Raw genomic sequence first — 16,541 nt, forward strand, 5'->3', positions numbered from 1 at the left:
TTTAAACAAAGAAAGGAATTGCGAGTGTGTTTAATTTTCGACAGTTTTATAGTGGGTCAATGAACATTGGTTTCTTTTTATTTTCTAGGATGTATTATAGAGTAAGAAAACATTCTTTACCAATCCACCGCCTCTGTCTGTCTCTCTCTTTCCCTCTAACCAAGGAGTTTTAAGAGATGGAGTCCTATCTAGCTCATTCTCTTTGTACTTCGATGCCGCCAGGAGAAAATATGTCAGGCATGTGCTTAACTGGATCTTCCTTGCAGATACGTAGACAAAAGTTTCCTGCCTAGCTGCAAACTAAAGGGCCACTTTCAAAGGGAAATATGCTTTTGTAATGATAATTACTTTTCGCTACCACATTAGTCTGATAAAACGAGCAGTACACAGTGCTTTACCTTTTACAGGAGGCAAGCGAAAGGAAATGGAGCAAAATTTCCTGAAATATTAATTAAAATTACTCGACTGGGCATGTGTTATAATCTGACATACAACATCAAAAAGAACTGTACATGAACAAAAACTTATTTTCGTGAGCCGGAAGTAATCGGAAAAGTGTCAAATTGTTTAGCACTGTCAAATTTTACTATTTTTCACAAATTAAAGCTGCTATCATACAATGTAAGCAAATTTATTGACACAATTAGGCTTTTTTATTCATATTTTATCATCTGTTCGATTTTCCCTTTGTTAGTTCAAAGAAAAAGTGAAATATCAAGGATATTTCTTTTTGAAAAAAAATCACTACTCAAGCTTTCCATTGATATTGGCGGCTTCGAACCTCGGACATCAAAGGTAACAGCACACCAGTAGATTCTATTGTGCAACCATAGACAACGGCAGCTGTTTGGAATAATTTGTTGCCAGTTAGGTCCCCAGCTCTTAAAACTCAATTTGAAAAGAAAAAAATTAGTGAAAAAGTATTTAAGCAAAATCTGATTAAAAATTTAAAAATGTTTTGAAGTTTTGAAGTTGTCATCATTGAAATAGAAATTGAACTCCTCACCAATATGCTATGTATGGAAAATTTCATAGATTGTCTTTTTCTTAGTCATTTGTGACGTAAAAGATTTGTTTAGTATATGGGTTGTATAAAACTCATATTTGGAAAGTCATATTTAGGGTGAATTCATGATTGAAAATTTTCTTAACCCTATTAAGGCCCCCCCCCCCCCTCCACAATTTGTCTGATTGTTCGAGAACGCATATGGATGGCGCCCCGCCGCTCGCTGACTTTTTTCTTTTGAGTCCTGCGCAACTTTTAAAAGAGTTTTTTTTTGAAAATCGGACCTACAGTTTCAAGGTCACGTAAACTTTTGTTTTCGGATGTCAGCCCGAAAATCGCTCATTTTCGTGATTTGTGTACAAAACATATGGAAATGTCATTTTTCCTAAAAATAGATCAAACATTGGTTATTGGGTCTTGTTTACAGTTTAGATGGTTATTTTGGGAGTCAAGATAGTTGAATTGTAGTTAGAAATGAAATTAAAAAAAAAAAATATATATATATATAAGTTAAAAAAAACAATGAAATACATAAGAAATTATCAAAACAAGAGATAACATAAGGAATAGGCTGGCTCTTCCTAATTCGTCGTCGTATTATTATTCCAAATGGTCTAATGAATATATGTAGTGAAAAATAATGCTTAAATATGAATAATATATGATTTATGGGTAAAAATGTGATTTATGACCTTATTTGCATAAATATGCAAATAAGCCAATTAAAAAAAAAAAATCGAAATTGTCATAGTGTTCTATACACTTCACTCGACATGCGTGCAAATTTTCGCGGGGTTCGGCCGTTTTACGGCCGAGATCTTAAGTGGGGCCATAATGCCCCCCCCCCCCGGCCGTACTAAGAACTTTTTAGGGTTAAAGGTAAAGACCAGTATTGGAAACCCCCAATTTCAAAAAAATAAATGGAAGCTCTTATTACCAATCATGTGAAAGAATATGTTTTTACTAATACATGATGATACAAATTTTGCCGGGAAACCGCCTACTTATTGATACATTTGGTAAATTAGTTTATCTATTGGCCTGCGAGAGATAAACGCACGTGTCGCGCCTGTGTGCGTAGTCTCATATACATCTTTCTGTGTACAGTGCTTCTAACTTTACGAAGACTGGGCCAAATTTCTTATCATTTTGATGATTCTAGATCCTTGCAGTACACACCAATACTCATCTGCTAGATGATCAACCTTTTCTGATCGATTCAACAACGTTTCTTTCACAATGCAATCGCATGACCATAACTGGTCTTTATCTTTAAGGGAAAATACAGATATTTAAAGTTTGTTAAGGGAAAATGGGAGGCTAGCTCGCATGACACGTCAAAGAGTTACTAATTTCTTTTTGACTGATTTCACCTTTAAAAAAATCATAGCTTTCTTATTTTTAATCGCCTTTTGCTCTTACCTGTTTCTCTCATATTTCTGCTTCTATTGAAATCAACTTAATATTAGGTACGTTGGCGTGCCATTTAACATTAATTCATTTTGAATGTAAATACCTTGAGTTTCGCAGAAAAGTTCCATCCGCCCATTGAAAGACACCTTCCTTGCCAAGTGAATCAAGCCCAAACCAGAACTCGATTCCGTTGAAGCTGTTTGTTAGATTTAGCTGATTATGGTGATAAAAGAAACATGACTTCTAATAACTGGTCATACCACGTGATATCTCATTTTGCCTGAATCTCAACTTCATATTTCCTAAATTCTGCGAAGGCGAGTGAAGCGAGTGACCATGTTGACCGAATGCAAAAGAGGAGGATAGTTTGAACTGAAAAATGTATTTCTGATATGAAACATTCATATCACTCGGTACAGCCCGCCCCAACATGTTTTCTTCATTTTAAATATGTTTTGTTTAACGTCATCTATGCAGAGGGCAGGTCTGGTTGAATGGTCAGTTTATTTGGTGGCCTCTTATCTTCAAAGTGAAATAAGCATTGTTCTAATCGTTTAAAATGGCGTAGCCTAGTTTGTAAGACACAAAACAGCCTGGATATCAACTTTCCCGTTTCTAAAATATGTAAGTGGATGCATTCAGCAAGCCTTAAGATACACATTTTATCACTGAACACACTTTATAAAAACATGGAAATTACATATTCGAGGAAAAAAAGAGAAAATCCGAGATTCGCTCCAGGAGTTGGATGATGTGAAGAAGGGTCAGTTTTGGGAGAAAATTACTTCATTGTTAACAAACAATAGGTGTGCCTTACACGGTGATACGATACAGGTTTTTCTATTTTGAATATTCTTCATTGCTATATTCATTTACACGAGACCACTGTCTAGTGAATATAAACGCGGTAGGATTGTTTAGTATACTCACGTCTATGTCTGAGGTCTTCAATTGGGCCAGCGATCCTCCAAATTGTTGGCAGTGTTCCTTGGCATCAAAATAACTTGCTGAGAAGGATGGCATATAATACTGCCCATTTGGATGATCAATCCACGCGTCATTCTTAACTGAAATGAAAACAGTGATATCTACATCATTTAATTTGAAGGAGGCTTGAATGTGGTAGGTATAATAATATTATCTAAAAACATCATAGTTGACAAACGAAATGAGTAGTCATTTAACGCTACAAAATGATTTTGATTCAAAGCCGTCTCTGGTATTAAAGGGAAATCCAACCCAAATAGACAACTACTCTAAAAGAAAGCAGAAAAATCAGAGCAGCTAACTGATTACATTTTCAATTAAATCTGACTAAATATAAGAAAGTATATAAGAAAGTTAATAAATTGGCTGAAGCGGTAATGTCAATGCGATGTTGTACCGGACTACTTTCTACTACGTCACAATCCATTGACCAAACCATCGACTAATTTGACATTGGCATAGACTTAGTGATCTCACATTTCCAATATTCATAAATTCTTCCTTACTAATGGTCCGATTCATTTCAAACTCTTGTCATTCTATTTCTGTTAGTTTTCTGCTTCTATACAAACTTATTACTGGGGTTGGATTGCCCTTTAAGAATAAATTGAGGTTATTAATTGTTTTATTATAACATTGAAAACAAATATTTAAAACATTAAGATCTAAAACGGCTCTGACCACGTACTTGACCGAATTAAGACCCGCGAGACAGCACGTGTAAATAATATGCCGCAAGCTTTTCGGCTGCGAATGATTGACACAATACACACCATTTACGTCTCGTTCACAAGACAATAAATACAAAAATAATTATTAAGACCCTAGCAAACACAGATTCATCATGACACGTGTTCATATGAACCGTTGCAGGTGTGGAAGTGTGTTGTCATCAATTTTGTTAAAAATGACCTAGAATGCTCTTGGCGATAAAGGTTCTTAGTAGCTGATTTGGCAAAGGAGACATTTTTCTTCAAGGGTCTGTTTGTATTTCCATAGGCCGATAAACATGCGTGCATACTTCATTCTTTTATAATTAATACAATATGCTTTTATAAGTTTAACGTTCCTTTATATTCATGTACACGATGCAGTATTCTGTAGTTGCACCGAATACCTTCGGTCTCGCGGGTCTTCCGTCAACTGGGCTGTCGCCCCTAAAGCACGCCCCTAAAACTAAGGTCAGTTGAATATTTCCCCGCATGTATTGCATACATTATTGCATGAAAACGTGCATCTTATACATTACAGAGCACACCTACCCTGAGGTCTCTCACAGATGTATGGTCTTCGATTATTCCAACACGGGATATCATTCCACTTCCCATGAAGTTTATATGTTACAGCCACGAAAGAGTTCATGCAGGCGCAGTCCTCTTTTGCGTTGTTCGGTTCTCCTGGACCCCAGGAAGACTCAGTTATTCTATTATACCAAATAAATGAGATGGAAAATGGGAAAACAAGATAATCATTCAGTATCGCAATGTATTACTGTTTATGCAAAAGGACCCTATGGTATATCACAACGAAATTAGCGGTAATAAGGGGACCTTTTCCCGAAATCGTCATAAAACTAACTAACTAAACGTCTAACACGCTCTTTTATGAGATGTCCACGAACTAAGACTGTTTCTAGAAACTGGCTCATGGTTTAAACTGCTTGTAAAGAGATCTACAAAAGAACCAATTATGATGCTTTAATGAGGAAATGCATTGTATTTCTTACACTCAACAATATAGCCATGTTTGTTTTACTTCATCGTTTTTAAAGAATCAAACAAAAGCAACAAATTCGGTGAATCTGTATCTATTGTTTTCTCTATCAAAAAAATAAAATAAAAAAGGAATGGTTCGTTTTTAATAAAACCTAAAGGAAAAAGTAAGACAACCTATAGAGAAGCGAAGACAAGGATGTGAACTTACCTTTCCGCTGTACCATCTACCCACGTAAAACTACCATCTTTGTCATAGTCTCTAAGTCCTAACCAATAGCAAGCTCTCGACGATTTTGAAATTGATATGAATCCTACCAGGAAATTCTTGAAAAGAAATGTGGGAAAAAGCATACAAAACAGAATAATAAATGCAGGGAACATTTTTTTTTAAATTCCTGTCGTCTAAAAATAATATCATAAACATTGTCAATGGTCAGTACTTCCGACTTAGTTTTGCCATTACCGGAAAGTTTCTGTTAAAAAAGTGTTTACATGAATAACATTTTTGGGATATAATAAAATGATATGCTTCAATCTGAACAGATATTGATATTAATTTCCAAAATCGGTATGTAGGCTAAAAGCTCGGTTCCAATATAAATAACTCATACAAATTGGGCTTAATATTCTCATATAATGAGTATTATATTACCTACGGCTAAAGAGAATTCCCCAGTGCCGTGACTTGGCGATACTATTTTGTATGCTCCTTGAATGAATGATACAATTACTACAATTGTCATGTGAAAGTGTAGGTTTATTTTCTCTTACATTAAGTTCTTTTGATTTGATAATGGCCAGGTCACCGCCATTGCTCACACAGTGTGCTCTAGCATCATTATACGACATTGCTTCTCCGTAGAACCGATATAAAGATTGGCCGAAACGATGCCACGAACAACGAGAATCTGACAATGTAAATATGACACAGAATTTGTTAAATTTCATCATTTCATATATAACCATAAATGTTTTCCTTGTTTTGGTTTGCTGTTTGTTTATTATTCATTTAATTTAATCATTAATCAAGTTATATATTTATTCCTGAATTCATTCATTCATCCAGTCATTCATTATTGCATAAGAGTGGTGGTCAGAAAATGTTCAATGGCCGAGCAACATAAATTATATTATGTATTGGTATTAGATGTCGATCACCACTGAGGTTACTGTTGCATTGGGCACATAAATATTCATATATCATGTATATATTTACATTTCGGACGTTGACATATGTGGACGCGATTATCATCACATGAACTTATTTGCCATTTGCCTTGATCTACGGCGCTGTATGTAGATCTCATGAAGACACATTCATGGTTTCTTGACGGTTGTGAAGGTGACCAATTTGAGTACCTATCAAATGAAATCGAGTTAAATCCTGTAAATATCCCCGTCCCCGTCATACACTTTCTTCGGAGATAGATGCAGGTTGAGATAGGAAATAGCGAATTAATTTGCGGAATATTTTTGTTGTCAATAACTAATACATCGAGGAACTTTTTTTTTTTATATATCTATTGAAAAAAAGAGTAATTGTAAGAATGAACATTATCTACAAGGATTCTTACTATCCAATTTACAAAGCTTAAAGTTGTTGTATAGGACCATTATCAGAATGTCTATACAATGGGTCAGCTTGAAATTTAGTTGTCAAATGATTATAAAATTATATATCATCATCATTACCATTATCACTACAAACATTATTATTGTGATGGTCACAGCAAATAATAATCATTAAGATAGTTTGTGTTATTTCTATTAGGGCAGACTTGTATTGCACATGCGCTAATATTTAGCCCACTTACCAGCCAATATTTTTATTTTGTTATCACGTAAATATTGTTCCATGATGATGGTGATGATTTTTTTTTAAAATCCTTATCATTATTATTATTATTATTATTATTATTATTATTATTATTATTATTATTATTATTATTATTATTATTATTATTATTATTATTATTATTATTATTATTATTATTATTATTATTATTATTATTATTATTATTATTATTATTATTATTATTATAGTGCACATTAAGTTGGATTAAGTTCTTCTTTCCTCTTTTCATGAAATGATTTTGACCACACGGTTCATTCGTAATATATATAGTTTACTCAGAACTTAATTGATCAATCTTTATGACTCTTTAGATTGATCAGTACAGTCTTAATAAGAACAAAAACTCAATCCACCAGGAACAAATCATATTGTAATAATGAATTTATGTAAAGAGGTGAACAAAAATTGACTTCCAACAGTGCATTATTACTATCATTATTATTGTATATTAACTCTGATTCAGTGTCGTCAATCCATGTATACTGTCCATCATCGTCTGAGTCATGAAGTCCTATCCAGTAGTTCTTCCCTTTTTCAGTTTTCCACGCGTAGGTGACAAGAAAATCCTGCGAAGTGAAGAAAAGATGATTTTAAAAAACGTTATTCACGAAGTACACTTTTAAACGCTTTATAGGCATCAATTGTTTTTTTTATAAAAATATGCATGCAATTTTTCTTTAAACAGGCTCAAGCTATTATATGGTCAAACTTAAACTAGTTATAGAAAAACACGCTCCACTGAGAAAAAAAAAGAATTCGGAAACTCGAATCTCCTTGGATGACAGAGGAAATCATCGTATTAATTCGTCCCAGAAACTGTCAAAAGGCAAGGGCTATTGTCTCCAAGAATGAAGATGATTGGAATGTATTTAGACGGCTTAGGAACCAGATTACAATGAAGATAAGAAAGGCAAAAGCAGCATTCATTACTAAAAGTGTTGTTGAAAGTACTGGAAATTCAGGAAAGGTTTGGAAATCCCTTAAGCGTCTAATGCCTGTTAAGTCTACAGATGAAATTAAGTGTATTGAAAAGGATTCAAAGGAACTGCGTAACAAAAAAGACATAGCAAATGCTTTTAACTCATTCTTTGTTGAAATTGGCCCTTCCTTGCAAGAAAAATCACCTTTTGTCGATAAGCAATTTGAAGAGTATATCAGAAAATACGATTGTACATGTACCTTCGAAGATATCACAGAAGAGCAGATAGTTGAAGTGCTTAAAAATTTACCCCCTAAGAAAACGTCAGGAAGTGACAATATTCCTTCTCTTCTATTGAAACCAGTAGCTAATATCATCTCAAAACCCTTAGCGTATATTTTCAATTTAACAATACAAACGGGAAAAATACCAACCCAGCTAAAATGCTCTAGAGTTATACCTGTCCACAAAAATGGGCAGAGGTCAGAAATGGGAAACTATAGGCCAATCTCAATACTATCAGTAATAGCAAAAATACTCGAGAAGCTTATTTTTAATCAATTATATAGTTTTTTATCGTCTAATAGTATTATTGACGTGAAGCAATCCGGATTTAGGCCTCAGCACTCAACGGCGACTGCCCTTCTGAATGTCACAGAAGACTGGTTGGATAGTTTGGATAAAGGGGACATTGTTGGAATGGTCACAATCGACCTTAAAAAGGCTTTCGACACGGTTGACCATGCTATCCTCCTTGATAAGCTGAAATTGATTGGACTTGACAAAAGGGCTTGTGAATGGTTCCTTAACTACCTGACTGATAGAAGACAGTACACGGTTGTAAATGGTGTAAAATCAGACGAACTGAATGTAATTTGTGGAAATCCACAGGGGGCCAATTTAGGCCCCCTACTTTTTACCATATATGTTAATGATTTATCAAATTGTATTAAAAGATGTAGTATATCGTTGTACGCTGATGACACATGCATATATTACCCTGGTAAAACAACAGAAACTATTGAAAATGTCATTAATGCTGATCTTATACGTCTTTCAAAATGGTTGAATTCAAACAAATTATTTCTCAATACTAAAAAATGTGAGGTCATGTTAATTGGATCCAGAACCAAAGTTAAAAATCGAACGATTAATATTTATATTAATGATGTAAAACTCAATCAAATAGATCATTGCAAATACTTAGGTATATATATATAGATCACAATCTCGATTGGGATAAATATGTTAATTTTCTGAGAAAAGATATTATTAAAAAGCTGTACCTATTTAAAAGAATAAGGGACTATATATCTCAGAATATTGCACTTATGTTTTATAAAACAATATTACAAAGTAAACTTGACTATTGTGATGTGGTCTGGCGAAATATTATGAAAAAATCTGTTAAGAAGCTTCAAGTCCTTCAGAATAGAGCCCTCCGAATTATATTAAAAGTTGATGCCAGATATTCTACAATTTCCCTGTTTCAGCAGTTAAAGCTTGATTTTTTAGAAGAAAAAAAAGAAGAGATAAACATGCCCTTTACATGATGTATAAAATTGCTAATCATAATAGTCCTAATTACTTGCTAGATTTATTTGAACTAAAAAAATGTAATTATAATATGAGAAATTCAATTAATAATTTTGTACTACCTAAATTAAAAACATGTTTAAAAAAAAAGAGTTTCAGCTATTTCGGTGCGAAATGCTGGAACTCAATCTCACCAGAACTTAAACGTGAGTTATCTGTTATAAATTTCAAGCGTAATCTAAATAAGTATATGGAACCAAGAGCCCTTAAGGAGTAATCCCCATCCCCTTTTAATATTTCATATGATTTTTATGGAAAAGAAAATTAGTTTACAAAAAAAGGGAAAAATGGAACACACATTTCACAAAGAAAAATGAACTTGGTGAAAGTTGTTTCAATAGCCAAAAAGAAATATCCTAGACATTTTGAAATATGCAATATAAATCTACGTGATTCAAATAATGTCTTGCGAATTTGTCAATTAACATGGAACAGCCTTTTTTACACCGGTTAAACGAGGGATAAAGGAAATAGGTAATATTTATAGTGCCAAAATAATTATTGATGAATACATATCGGTGAATTTTATTCCACTTACAGTTTGTTCATGAGAACTTATAACTGCAAGATCTCCATCGTTGTCTTGGCAGTGGATCATCGCATTAGACCAAGTCCGTCCTTCGTTAACGATGAGGTACTGTGAATCACCATAGTCCAACCAGTCTGGAGTATTACATATCTGACCATTGACTGAATATGAATGTAAGAATAATAATTAAATGAATGTTGTATTATAAATTCCTAGGCCTCTTCTAGGCAATAATATCTTTTTTGTTAAAGTTTATGTAATTTTAAAAGTAGATAGCAACAAAATTGTGGATAGGTTTGGCGTGAGTACAGTCTACGACTTTGCCACACCTCAATTTTGAAGCCAAGAGGCATACGGGATTTGGATCTGCTCTGCAGCCATTGCTGGTTTTCTTATGATGTTCTTACTGGGCAGAAGTTGTTGAGTTTCTTAAAAAGTCAAGAGACAGACGGTTTTGATTCGGCCTAGCAGAAATGGCTGATATTTTGTGTAGTTTTGGAATACTGCAACCATCGGTATGCGATTTGACTGTATTATTGTATATTGTATCACTTGGCTATTTGTTCTTGTACGATGATATTCGAATTGTCGGGGAAATAAAGGTATGACATTTATTTTGAACTATTAAAAAAAATAATTAAGTGTAATTTTGTGGCTTCCATATAACAATAGAAAGGAAAAGAGGAATATTTTTGTTGTTCTCGGCTGTGAAAGTTAGTTTAATTCCAGTCGTTCTATAATTATGAATACAATGAATGAATATATACGACAATATAATGTTTAGGCTGTGAACCCAGACTAGAAAATGTATGCATGAATTCTTAAATTTTAGATGGCGCCTAATGTTGGGACCACGTCCGACCTTGAGAGCTCCATTAGCCATGGGTTTTAGATGACTGTAAAGTGGAGCTGGACCTTTCGATATAACGAACGGACATTTTTACCAACGGGAACAATAAATGGTGAGCTGTATCATACCATATTGATCTTGCTACACATGAAACTTATGAGACATACAGCGAAAGAAATAGGTTGAAAGTAGTGTCAACGACGAAACGAGTTATTACTACAGGCGAAATTGTTTGTCATTGTTGAATGATATAGGTGTTAGATGTGTCGATTTTCCGAAGACGTCTTATGGTTAATTTAGATCATATCCGAATGGTGTTTGGATTGCCATTGATTGACTTCAACATAATTTAAAGAGAGCCATGTGTGGTATTTCTTACAGGCCCTCTAGAGCAGAGTAGACTTAAATGCTATTGTGAAAATGATGTTGGCCATGTCATTTCATTTGTAATGACAAATGAAAAAAATTGTACTATTAAAGAAGGTAAAGATTTGTAATATTGAAATCTACTTCAGGTCTACATGAACAGGTTAAAATCACAGGATGGGAAGTAAATTATTAGGTCGACAATCCTAATGTATGGTGAGAGTTTGTTAGTTTTTCTCATGAGGAACATAATGTGCCAAGGTAATAGCATATAGGCTGGGAAAACCGAATACGATGTGGCTGAAAAGGATTCACTTTGTAAGTATTTGGGGATACAGGTAGGTTAGTTCAGGACCTAATCCCAGTGAATTGAGTTGTGTGTGAGACATAAAAAGGGAAGCTTGAGAAGTGTAGGGAATTGTAGGTCAATTACAGGACCAAGTTCTAGAGAGTCACAGGAGGAGAGGAGTATATAGGAGGTACTACGAGACTTGTAAGCCCCGAGATGCAAATCTGATTTCGATGTTATATTTGAAGTGTAACCCTCAATATTAACTCATTGTCTTTGTTTACAGCAAGGACTGTGTATGTGTTTTTAATCCTAAGTGAGGGTATTTCTGTATGGTATAATGGCCTGTGTATACGTGAAGATTATTTGAGTTACAATGTAACATGACAACAATACCAACAATAAGACATATTTAGAATAATATACATACCTAGGCATGATAAAAATAATAATAATAATAATAATAATAATAATAATAAATAATAATAATAATAATAATAATAATAATAATAATAATAATAATAATAATACATTACATTTACAAAGCGTTTAATACAATGTTTCTAAGCGCTTAATATACATGTAAGGTACAACGTAAAATAAACACACAGCAATAATAATACATAATTATAATAATAACATTACAGATAAATTAAAAACTGCCCTATAAATTACTATTAAACAAAAAAATACTTCAAACTTGCATTAAAAGACTCTACAGATGGGGATTGACGAATAATATTTGGTAAACTGTTCCATAATTTAGGGTCTGCAATAGCAAAAGTACGATAATAATAATAATAATAAAAATTACGATAATTCTGTTTCCCCAGGGAAGCCCTATCAGCATCATGCTGTTCTTGCTGTAATACAACTTCCCCAGCAACTGTCGGGTACCCTCTTACTTTTGAATGGAGAGTATTAAATGCGGATTAATATCGTGCCAACGGGAATTAGTGCCCGGCTGGGATTCGAACCCTCAACCCTTGTATTGAGAGTCAAGTGAATGAACCACTATACCACGGCACCTCCACAGAATAGCCGCCTCCAAGACACATCCAGCCTACATAACAACCCCTAGATCACTCTGGTTTGATTGTAGTTACTTGTTAAAGGAAACATTAAAGATCGAAAATGGAGACATGAACACGATGAAGGATCATATTCCAAAAGGTAATACCAAAGCTAATGGGATCGTAGTGAGTGCGGTATTAATCTCTCGCATCACAATGCGTGTGTTTACCTTGCCATGTATCTCTGTAAAGGCTGATCATCAACACCGAGATGGCCAACATCTGCATAGACACGGACATGATTCGAGGAAGGATATCTACCATAGCATACAACGAAGCTCATCTAAGATAGTGTTCCTCTTGCCTCTGCTTCCTGTACACAAGAAGGTTGATGTTCCTAGATAATGTATTTCTTAACGATGTTCAAGCAGAGCAATACACTTATTCTTATTTTCCACCAAGCTGTCGTTCCCAAAATGTCAATTAGTAGGTAGACGTAGTCATGAAGTCGTGTTTTCCCGTACCAAAAACTTAAAGCATAGCTTGTTTTTCCTCGTTGTAAGTCGAAACGAAGCAATGTATTTTTAAGGCCAAGTTCCTCAACGTTCGTCACAAGCCCTTGAAAGGTATTAAAATACACTTGACTCGTTCCGGTTTACATTGATACTTGCATGACGTCATGTTTACATTTAGCATTGTACGCGTACCTGACACAATGCTTCATACAAATGATACGAATGAGATCATTTGAGAGCACATTGGTTCATATTGGACATTAACACATATTATTCTTGTTCAGACGGTGGCAAGTTACCCTAGGGTACAGGTCGTTTTAAGTATGGCGAGGTAGGTGTAAAGGTACGAGCAGTGACCGTCTGAACGATGATCGTGTTAGCTATACCTGGGTGTAGCTACCTTTACCCCGACTTATTTTAATACTCCTGGAAAATTCAGGAGTAACTCGTTAACACGACTATAGGGTAGCGTAAGTTGACAGTGTGGATGCTCTCAACTTACACCTGGGATTATCTGTGACCTTTCACGAGCCATCTAAACACAGAGTTTGGCCAGCTTGGTTTCACTGGGTCACAACACGGCATACATTCTTTTGTTTTGTGCTTGCTCAACAAAGCAGTTGGACAAACTCTGTGTATAGTTACGCTGGTCGGTGGAAGGCCGTGTTAACTTGCTCGTATTAAGTTGGTCCGAGTAAGAGCGTGTGGACAACTGTTGGTGTTAGTGAAATATACATTAGGTGTTTACTGCTGCCGGGATTAAAATTACACCGACTAGCAAAAACCCGTCTGAACAAGTCTTTGCTAGCCACCCGACTCAACTTGATGCATAATTATTATTTGTTATGGAACCTTGTTTTCTGTAGGGACGTCAGGCTATTATGTTTACAGTTTCGGGATAGATGCACGAAAGCACTGAGGAGATATTTATATTGGAACCGGTCAAATTAAAAAAAATGATTCTCAAACAACAAGGGAAAATCATTTTAATGAATTATAATTAGTAGGCCTATAATGAGGCATTGGGGGCCCGCCAGACAATTTTTCTTTTATTTCGAAACCTTCAGATTCTAATTCGTATCCCAAATGAAGAGCATTATGTATATGCTCAGCGCGTTAGTGGTTCGTTAAAATATCGCCATCATACGTTAAAGGGGCTGTACTGACGTGACTATATGCGTCTTTCCCGAGGCGCACTCGGGGAAAATCGGGTATATTAGCGAGCTTTCGATTTAGGCACCGGACGTCGGCTGAGGAACTGGAGCGTGAAGACGTTGCGCAGCTCACGTCCATTTCAATCGCGGCAGTGCGTTCGATTTTTTACGACGGTGCTTTCGTCGGTCACGGGACCAATTTTTGAGATCGGGTGATTTATTCAGGTAATAAATTCACAGTGCACGAAAATCTGATACGAAGAATAACATAAGGATGACAGAAATAGCAAGTTAGAATGATACAAAAAAAGATTTAAAAAAGATAAGATGTGAAGAATAAACAAAGGATAACAAGAGGCAAAAATAAAAACAAAGAATAACATAAGAGAAGGTGATAGAAGGAAGAAACAAAAAATAACATAGGATAGACAGAAAGAGAAAGTGATAAAATGATAAAAACAAAGAATAAAATAAGAGAAGGTGATAGAAGGCCTTACTTGATAAATAAACGGCAATTACCTCCATGCTGTCGTAGCTATGCCACTTGTATCGTGTCATTCAATTCAGCTTCTTCATCTCGGGATAAAGTTTTCTTTTCAAATCAATCCACTGCGTCAGACTCCCCCCGCCCCATCTCTCTCTCTCTCTCTCTCTCTCTCTCTCTCACTAACGCTTTCTATCTCACTTTTTCTTTCCTTATCTCTCTCTCTCTCTAATGCTCTCCTCTGTCTTTATGCCCTAGATCTCCCCTCCCCCCTCTCTCTCTCTGTTGCGATGTGTCTCTACAGTTTCCTCGCGTTATCTCATTTAACATATGAACATAAATGTACCATGCGTATCAGCTCTACGAGGGAATACAAAACAGTTCATCATGATATTGTATTGTTCGGTAAGCATAATTAGTATTGCTAATCAGGACCACATAAAGCCTTAACATTTACATAAATTTATGATCACACAAGCATTATAAGAAAAGAAAAATATATTCAGAAGAAATTGTGATTCATGTATATTTCAAAATTGTCTATAATAGTAATAAGAATGTTGCCGAGCATCTACACAGAAGTGAGAAATCATATGTATGAGGAAATATAACTTCAAATGTTTGTCATGAATGGTAATATCAACATTTCAAAATGGAACGTCAGTCTCGTAAATGGTATATTCTAATTTTTACAGGATATCATTCTCACAACAAATTATTGCGATAAAAAATGTATAAAAGATGTACGAATGAATGAACTATTAATTATATGTATCTAATATTCTAGGAACAACAGCCAATGTTATGATATAAGATTTTAATTAACCACCTTACTGCAGGGGAAAAAAGAATACAAATTATCGATCTTCATAGTACTGAAAGTTGCCTACAAAAAAAAAGAAATATATGTAGGCCTATAAACAGATCAGCTTGATGTTGTCGGTACTGTTTTGTACAGCAGCATATAGAATATATGAGGACGACATTCTTAAAACGCATATGGTAAACAGATATCTATACATCAGAACATGAGTCTCATAATTATGCGTCACCTTCATTTTGTTGTTGTTGCTTTTGTTGCTTTAATGTTACTTCGGTGATAACGAGCTGTTGAACTTGCTTTCCGAGGTAACTTGAATACAACCCACTGACAATTATTGTCAAAAAAGCTTACCATTTAATAAAGTCACGTCTATCAACATTATTGCGATGGGGGTAAATACTATTTATTTTAGTAATTATCATTATCAATTACAACAACAAAAATCAGATACGGGATGTCAAATATGTGGGAAAAATATAAATGGATATAACTTTAATCTAGAAGTATATTACCGTTGGCTTCATAGTAGCATTATGTACATTTTAAAAATATGTTATTGTTATTTTATTTATTTTGTTATTTCGTATTATTTCATTTTATGTTAAATGCAAACATACTTCTAACTATTGACTAATTTGAAGGAAGAGCATATTTACCAAAGATGAAACTTTCTGCGATTGCAGAGTAATACAAGAGTTACTAAAAGGTAACTCTTATATAATATCAAAACGCAACAAACAAATATAACGAAACAAAAACAGACAAGTTTAAAGGTAATACAAAGTTTTGGGAATTTATGAAAAATGGATGGACAGTGATTCTTCACCATTTTTATATATTTGGATGCCCCTGTGCAGGCGCGTACGCAGGGGGGGGGGGGGGGGGGATCGGTGTTAACCCCCCCCCCCATCTTGAGTTTTTTTATGTGTATGTTTTTTGCGGGAACCCCCCCCCCCCTCTAGAGTGTTGATTTTTTTTTTAATAATTAAAAAAAATAAATCTAAATGGATGACCTAAAAAAGATGAC

The sequence above is a fragment of the Strongylocentrotus purpuratus genome, unplaced genomic scaffold, assembly GCF_000002235.5.
Source record: "Strongylocentrotus purpuratus isolate Spur 01 unplaced genomic scaffold, Spur_5.0 spur5_scaffold_3, whole genome shotgun sequence".
NCBI classification, from domain to species: Eukaryota; Metazoa; Echinodermata; class Echinoidea; order Camarodonta; family Strongylocentrotidae; genus Strongylocentrotus; species Strongylocentrotus purpuratus.